The sequence below is a fragment of the Callorhinus ursinus genome, unplaced genomic scaffold (assembly GCF_003265705.2).
Source record: "Callorhinus ursinus isolate GAN/ISIS: 27379988/994484 unplaced genomic scaffold, GSC_fseal_2.0 scaffold5, whole genome shotgun sequence".
NCBI lineage: Eukaryota > Metazoa > Chordata > Mammalia > Carnivora > Otariidae > Callorhinus > Callorhinus ursinus.
In genome coordinates, this window is record NW_027397067.1 from 82,425,510 (window position 1) to 82,433,653 (window position 8,144).

Genomic DNA, 8,144 nt, shown 5'->3' on the forward strand with positions numbered 1-8,144 from the left:
TGCCCCGTCCCTCGGACCCCCGGTGACAGCCCTGCCGCGTCCCTCGGGCCCCCGGTGACAGCCCTGCCGCGTCCCTCGGCCCCCCCCGCCCCCCTCCGCGTGACTGGTCTGCCCGGTCCTTAGGGCCCTCCGGTGAGTGGTGTGCCCTGGACCCGCGGGCCTTCCCCCTAAATGCAGGTCGTTCCCGCAGCCGACCCTGTTCACACACCGGTAAATAGGAAGCGCGCAGTCCTCCGATCCTGACACCACCTTACAATGAAAATATACTCCATTTAAACTCTCCATGAAGGTAGGGTTTTGCTACGACTGGAAGTCAGCGCGGCCCCGGGTGTCTGGGCGCTCTGGTGATGGGGCGCGGGGTGGCCGAGGCACTGAAGACCCTCTTTCCCGAACTGCTGTGTATTCATCCCACACGACTTCCTTTTCTCGTGTTCATTTCACCAGTTACTAACCGTGTTGTTATAATCAAAATCTGTCACATAATTTGTGTTCTGTTGACCATAACACCAAATTAGACAGTCTTTCCTAAGTCCTTATGGTTTTTTGATTTTGCTTTTTTGTTTTTTACTTTGCTTCAATTTGGAGAAACTGCTTTGCTGAGGGAGTAGCAACTGGAATTGTCAATAAAATCCCAAAAGCAGTACTTAGATCCAGAAGTGAACCGTGCATTGCATACATCACATTCCCACATTGTGAGAGGGCTGCATATGACGATTAACCGGCATTGCGGAAAATGTTAGCAAATATTTCAATTCAAATTTAAAATCCTCAGCCCCATGGAGTGTCATTTACCACCTCTTACAGCAGCAACTTACAATATTCCATAAGTTCTTTCACGTTTTAGAATGCCGGAATGTTATTAAAAAGACTCAATTTATTTACAACTTTTTTAAATTGGCGTTATGCTTTCATCTGTAACAGTCATTTTTATTAAAATTACATTTGGGCTTTTTAAAAATTTTTATTTTTTAATTTAACTTCAGTTAATTAACATAGTGTATTATTCATTTCCGAGGTAGAGTTCAGTGATTCATCAGTTGCATATAACACCCAGTGCTCATCATATCACGTGCCCTCCTTCATGCCCGTCACCCAGTGACCCCATCCCCCCCCGCCCCCCTCCATTCTAACAACCCTCAGTTTGTTTCCTACAGTTAAGAGTCTCTTATGGTTTGTCTCCCTCTCTGATTTCATCTTACTTTATTTTTCCCTCCCTTCCCCTATGAGTCTCTGTTTTGTTTCTTAATTTCCACATTATGAGTGAAATCATGTGACAATTGTCTTTCTCTGATTGACTTATTTCGCTAAGCATAATACCCTCTAGTTCCATCCACGTCATTGCAAATGGCGAGATTTCATTCTTTTTGATGACTGATAATAATCCATTGTATACACAGACCACCTCTTCTTTACCCATTCATCTGTCGATGGACATCTGGACTCTTTCCATAGTTTGGCTATTGTGGACATTGCTGCTATAAGCATTGGGTTGCAGGTGTACATTTGGGCTTATTTTTGTGAGAATTTTCTCCATGGTCATACAAACATTTTTGTTTCTCATTGTTTCAACTTCACATATTTATTGGAACATTACTCTTGCATGTTTCTTCTTTTTTTTAGGATTTTATTTATTTATTTGACAGAGAGAGAGAGAAAGAGCATGCACAAGCAGGGGGAGTGGGAGAGGGAGAAGCAGACTTACTGCTGAGCAGGGAGCCCGATGCGGGACTCGATCCCAGGACCCCGGGACCATGACCTGAGCCGAAGGCAGATGCTTAACCAACTGAGCCACCCAGGCGTCCCGATATTTATTCATTTATTTTATTTTTTAATTTTTTTAATTTAGTTTCTGCCTAAGCCTATTTTTTTTTAGATTTTTATCCATTTATTTGAGAGAGAGAGAGAAAGAGACAGAGATAATGAGAGAGAGCATGAGTGGGGAGGAGATTGAGAAGCAGACTCCCTGATGAGCAGGGAGCCCGACGTGAGACTCGATCCCAGGACCCCGAGATCACGACTGGAGCCGAAGGCTGATCCCCAACTGACTGAGCCACTCAGTGTTTTGTGCTTTTTTTTTTTTTTAACGCTTTTCACATTAAGTCAAAGCCTGTACTATTTTACAATGAGTAAAATCAGTGAAATACTCATCAATTTTTTCTTTTGTTTTCATTTTTGGAAATTCATCATCATAGGCAATAAATATTGGTTGTTGGTGTCTTTGCCTTGATGAAGTCTAATGAAATGCACTTGTAACAGACACTGGTTTGGGTCTGTGTACCACGCGTGTCCAGACATTAGATGTGGGCACGGCTGGCTCCAGCTCACAATACTCTCTGCATTTATTTCGTGGGAGAGTCTGTTTCAAGGAGTGAGGGAGCATGGAGCAGACGACTACTGAGTAACACAAAACAAGTACTTAGGCCAGTTTTTTTTTTCTTTCAAAAACCATGCATTTATACCTCATGCCATTTAGGGTGGCAACTGTCAAAAACACAGAAAACAACAAGTGTTGACAAGGATGTGGACATATCAGCGCCCTCATGCCCCACTGGTAGGGTTCTGACAGGGGCGGCTGCTGCTGCCGCCCTTGTCTGGGTGTGCACCCCAAAGAATGGAAAGCAGGGACTTAAGCAGATATCTGTGCACCATGTTCCTAGCAGCGTTATTCACAACAGTCAAAAAGTGGGAGGTTTTTTTCCTTAATCCAAAAAAACAAAAAATGTTGTTTGTGACTTCTTGACTTAAAGCAAGATGAAAACCACCCCCTCAATCCTTGTGAACCATTGGGCTGTGGGAGGTAAGAGGGGCAGAGGGTTTGAACCTTGAATAAGCAAAGAACAAAGTGTAGTCATCCAAAGTGGGGCCATCTGTGCACCACTTTTAAGGAAGATCAGAACAAGGCTTCCCACACTCCCAACAGGGCCTGCATTAACCTCCCTACATTGACCAGCCCTGAGGGAGGTCACCGTGGGGGCATGAGCAAGATGGAGGGCCAAAGATGGAGTCAGTGTGGTCAGCACTCCTCCCCAAGCCTCAAATTCACGTGGAATTGCAAAGGACCAAGAAGAGACAATACAGTCTTGAAAAAGACGAGCAAAGTTGGGGGACTCACATTCCCTGAATTTCAAAATATACCACAAAGCTATAGTAACTACAATACCGTGGTACTGGCATGAAGATAGCCATAGAAACAAATGGGATAGAACTGGGAGTCCAGAAATACATCTATTTCAGTTGATTTCTGGCAAGGTTGCCAAGACCATTCAACAGGGAAGGAATAGTCTCTTCGACAAATGGGGCCCAGGCAGCTGCATGTCCACGTGCAAAAGGAAGCTGAACCCCTACCACACACCACATACAAGAGTCAACTTAAAATGGATCAAAGACCTTTAAGAAATCTTAGAAGAAACCAGGGGTAAATCTTCATGATCTTGGTTTTGGCAATGGATTTTTAGATATGACATCAACAAACAACAAAAGGAAAATAGACAAATTGAATTTTATCAAATTTTTAAAATTTGTGCATCAAAGTACACTATCAAGAGACTGAAGAGACATCCCACAGGGGCACCTGGGTGGCTCACTTGGTTGAGTGTCCAACTCTTGGTTTTGGGTCAGGTCATGATCTCATGGGTTGTGGGATCGAGCCTACTTGGGATTCTCTCTCTCCCTCTGCCTCTCCCCCACCGCCCCTTCTCAAATGAATAAATAAATCTTAAAACAAACAAAGGAAAGACATCACACAGAATGGGAGAAAATATTTGCAAATCATATATCTGATAAGGGCCTGGTATTCCAGAACATATAAAGAACCCTTAAACCCCATAACAAAAAGACAAACAACTCAATTAAAATTGGGCAGACTATATTTTTTTAATGATTTTATTTATTTATTTATTTTTAAAGATTTTATTTATTCATTTGAGAGAGAGAGAGAGAGCACGAGCAGGCGGGAGAGGGAGAAGCAGGTTCCCCAATGAACAGGGAGCCCGACATGAGGCTCGATCCCAGCACCCTGGGATCATGACCTCAGCTGAAGGCAGATGCTTAACCGACTGAGCCACCCAGGCGCCCCTGGGTAGACCTTAATGGATATTACTCCAAAAGTATATATAAATGGCCCACAAGCATATGTTCAACCCCTCAGAGAGGTGCAGATCACAACCACAATGAGATACCACTTCATACCCCCCGCAATGGTAGTAATACTAATACTAGTAGGAAAACAAGAAACTGGGACCCCTGTGCACTGATGGTGGGAATGGAAAATGGTGCAGCCACTGTGGGAAACAGTTCGGTGGTTTCTCAAGAAGGGAAATACAGAATTACCATATGACCCAGCAGGTCCACTCCTGGGTATACGCCCACAAACCACAAGAAATGAGAGATATGTCCACACAGAAACTTGGACAGGAATGTTTATAGGAGCAGTATACATAATAGCCAAAGGGTGGAAGTAATCCAAGTACTCGTCAATACTGAAATGTGGCGTGTCCACACTGTGGAATATTCTTTGGCAATGAAAAGGAATGAAGTACTGATTCTTACTATGGCATGGATAAACCTTGAAAACATTCTGTTAAATGAGAAAAGTCAGACACAAAAGGTCATTACCATATGATTCCACGAATGTGAAGTATCTAGAATAGGTAAATCCACAGAGACAGAAAAGCAGAAGCGTGGCTGCCAGGAGCCGGGCTGGAGTAAAGGGGAGTGGGGAGGGACGGCTTCATGGTGCAGGTCTTTTCTCGGGGGCTTGACAATGTTCTGGGAACCAGATGGTGGTGATGGTTGCGTGGTGATGGTTGCACAACTTTGTGAATTATCCCTGAACTCTATACTTTAATATGGTTAATTTTATGTTGTGTGAATTTCAACTCAATCAAAAAAAAATCAGTCGCAGGGGTGGGTGGCTCAGTCGGTTGAGCGTCTGCCTTCGGCTCGGGTCACGATCCCGGGGTCCTGGGGTCGAGCCCCGCATCGGGCTCCTGCTTCTCCCTCTCTCTCTCTGCCTCTGCTCCCCCTGCCTGTGTGCGTTCTTTCTCTCTGACAAATAATAAATAAAATATTTTATTTTTTTTATTTTTTTTAAAGATTTTTATTTATTTATTGAGAGAGAGAGAGAATGGTAGAGAGAGAGCACGAGAGGGAAGAAGGTCAGAGGGAGAGGCAGACTCCCTGCCGAGCAGGGAGCCCGATGCGGGACTCGATCCCGGGACTCCAGGATCATGACCTGAGCCGAAGGCAGTCGCCCAACCAACTGAGCCACCCAGACGCCCCATAAATAAAATATTTTAAAAAAATCAATCTGAGAGAGAGGAGGTGACAAATTTGAGAGCCATTTCTGAGGAAGAAAGCAGAACAGGGCAGCGGTCCAGATGCGGGCAGCGAGGGAGGGTGAGAGTAAAGCACGTACGTGGGGGGATTGGTGGGTGTACAAACGGGAAGAAGGTCCACGGGACGATGAACAGTTGTGTTTGGAGGTGAGAGGGAAGCCAGAACCGGGGCGGGTCCTCCCCGTGTTGAATCTGAGTTATCTCCAGGACACGTAATTGAAGGTCTCCAGTAGGTGGCTAGCGGGAGCCGAGCTTCTGGAGAGAGGAAGGGATGGGGTCAGGGCACAGAAGGCTGCGGATGGCACCTGATTTCCAGAGAGGAGAGCCTGACTGCCTCGTCGTCAGTCACACGTGGACCGGGTGGCACTCCCAGGTTGGTAATACCACGATCCACGGATCCTAGGAGGTGCCACAAACCAAACACCGAGGTTTTCCCAAAGAGAAAGGGGGAGGGGGTAGGTGTGAGGCTAAAACCAGAGATGGTCGTTACAGTCCACCCCCGGACCCCCCAGAATCCGCAGAAGCCCGTCTTCCCCTACAGCCCTCAACACCTTCCTCTCGACCCTTCCCAACACAGTGCAGTTACCACACACGGCTGAACCGCCTGCCCCGCAGTCCCGGCCTGGGAAGTTGCCCTGATGTCTGCCCTGGCTACATCCTGTCTCACACCTGGTATTTCTGGGTCACACCTTCTCCAGTTTTTCTGGCGAGATTCCTCCATCCGTTTGCATCTTATGGACTTAATGTTGACTTTAACTATGGAGATCACACCCTAGGAGGAAGAAGCTAGAGCAGAAAGGAAATTAACTTCATTTTTTTTTAGGATTTTATTTTATGTTCTTAAGTAGGCTCCATGCCGAGTGTGGGGATCGAACTCAGGACCCTGAGATCAAGAGGGGCATGCTCCACCGACTGAGCCCACCAGGCGCCCCCCTGAAGTATGACCATAACACAACGTGGCCATGACTGTGACACATTCAGGTAATAAATATGGAGAGAGCTACAGTCCCTGCTAATGAAGTCTGAGGCAAACAGATTCTCTCCTCCGTGAGCAATCTGCTTCTCCTTTTCTCCGTGCATGTAGTATTTTATCTTTGCATCTCAGGGATTCCATTAGCCTCGGTTATGCTGACTACACAGCAGGCCTCTCGGCTGTGAGATCCCATGGTCCTTCAGCTCAAGCAGGTTCCCTGCGGTCCGACTGCAGACTGCGCAGCCGGTGGGAGGCACTGAGGCCCGCGCGGAAACCCGCTAGGCCCTCTTCCCCATCAGCTGACCTAGTGGCGTGAGGATTCCTAAAGAGCCAAAATAACGCCTCACACTACACTCCCTTTCAAGTTTCTGTATTTCTGTATTTCCTCCAACGGCCATGTAATGATTGCTTCTGTGATTAAGTTATTTCGCGTGTCTGTGAGGGATCGGCAGGACACATTCAGAGTTTGGCTGTGTGCGGTGACCCTTCCTCGGCCTGGAAGTGGCAGTGTGAGCAGCCAGGGAGGCCGGGCGCTCCCGGGAGGGTCACACGCCCCTCACCCACCCAGCTCTCACCTGCCTCTTATGCGTTTCATGACCTCTGGCCTAGGGATCTCGTCTCCTATTTCCACCACGTGTTGTCATAGTTTTTAATGTTATCATCATATAGCAAACATTCATACTGTACAGACTTTTTCTCTGTGGAGCGACAGGCTAAAAAAGAACAGTTTAAACAAAATGCACACGTTTAACACTTCATACTGCCTGACTTAAGCAAAAAAAATCAGCGCCCACCAAAGTGACTGCAGGCCGCCAGCGCCTACCAGTGTCAGGGACTAAGCTGCCCAAAATGGAACAATCACATTCTGTGGCAACAAATCAGCATCTGAAAATAAAAAGCCAGAACTGAATGAGGACTGGGATCTTGTCACCTGCAGATTCGCTTTGCCAGGTGCTCGTGGTGCACTGTGGGATGAAAGATCATCCAAAAGCCCTATAGCCCATCTGGGTGCAAATGGCCTTCAGAACCCACCTATGTTGCAAAGACAGACAATGACGTAGGTTTAAAAATACAATCCAGATTCATTTGAAAATGGTAGCTTTCAGAGCCTCGGTTTGTCCAGGTTGGTGTTACAATGGGGCAGACCAAGCAGGCTGCAGGATGGTCCTGGTGGCACTGGTGGGCCTGGCAGCTTCCTGCCCTGGAAACAGCCTGACTTGTCGGCTTGTGGTGCGGAGAGGCAGTCTGGCCCCCGCACTGCCCCTCACCAGGGCGCTGGCTGCTTGGGCTGGCCCTGGGGCATCCTCCTCCAGCCCCCTGAGCTAACAGCCCTCGGGCTACGCAGCCTCAAGCCACCCCTTCCGGCAGCTGCTTAGAACTCCGAATCCACAGAAGTCCAAGCTGCATCGTGCACAGGCAGGCTTTCTGACGACTGGGAATGCTTGGCTTCCGGATGGAGCTCTTGCCTCATGCTGTTCCAGCAATGTAGGAGTGACCCACTTCCTCTCCAGCATTTAGTACTCTTACTGTTTTTTATTTTAGCCATTCCAAGAGGTGTATTCTGATAGACACTCATCATGGGTGTAATTTGCATTTTCCTAATGGCTAACGACAGTGAGCATCTTCTTGTGTGCTTATTTGCCGTCTCTCTATATTTTTGGTGAAGTGTCTGTTCAGATCTTTTGTGTTCTAATTATTTGTTTTTGTTTTTTTAAGATTTTATTTATTTATTTGTCAGAGAGAGAGTGAGGGAACACAAGCAGGGGGAGCCGCAGGCAAAGGGGGAAGCAGGCTCCCCACTGGGTAAGGAGCCCGATGCGAAACTCGATCCCAGG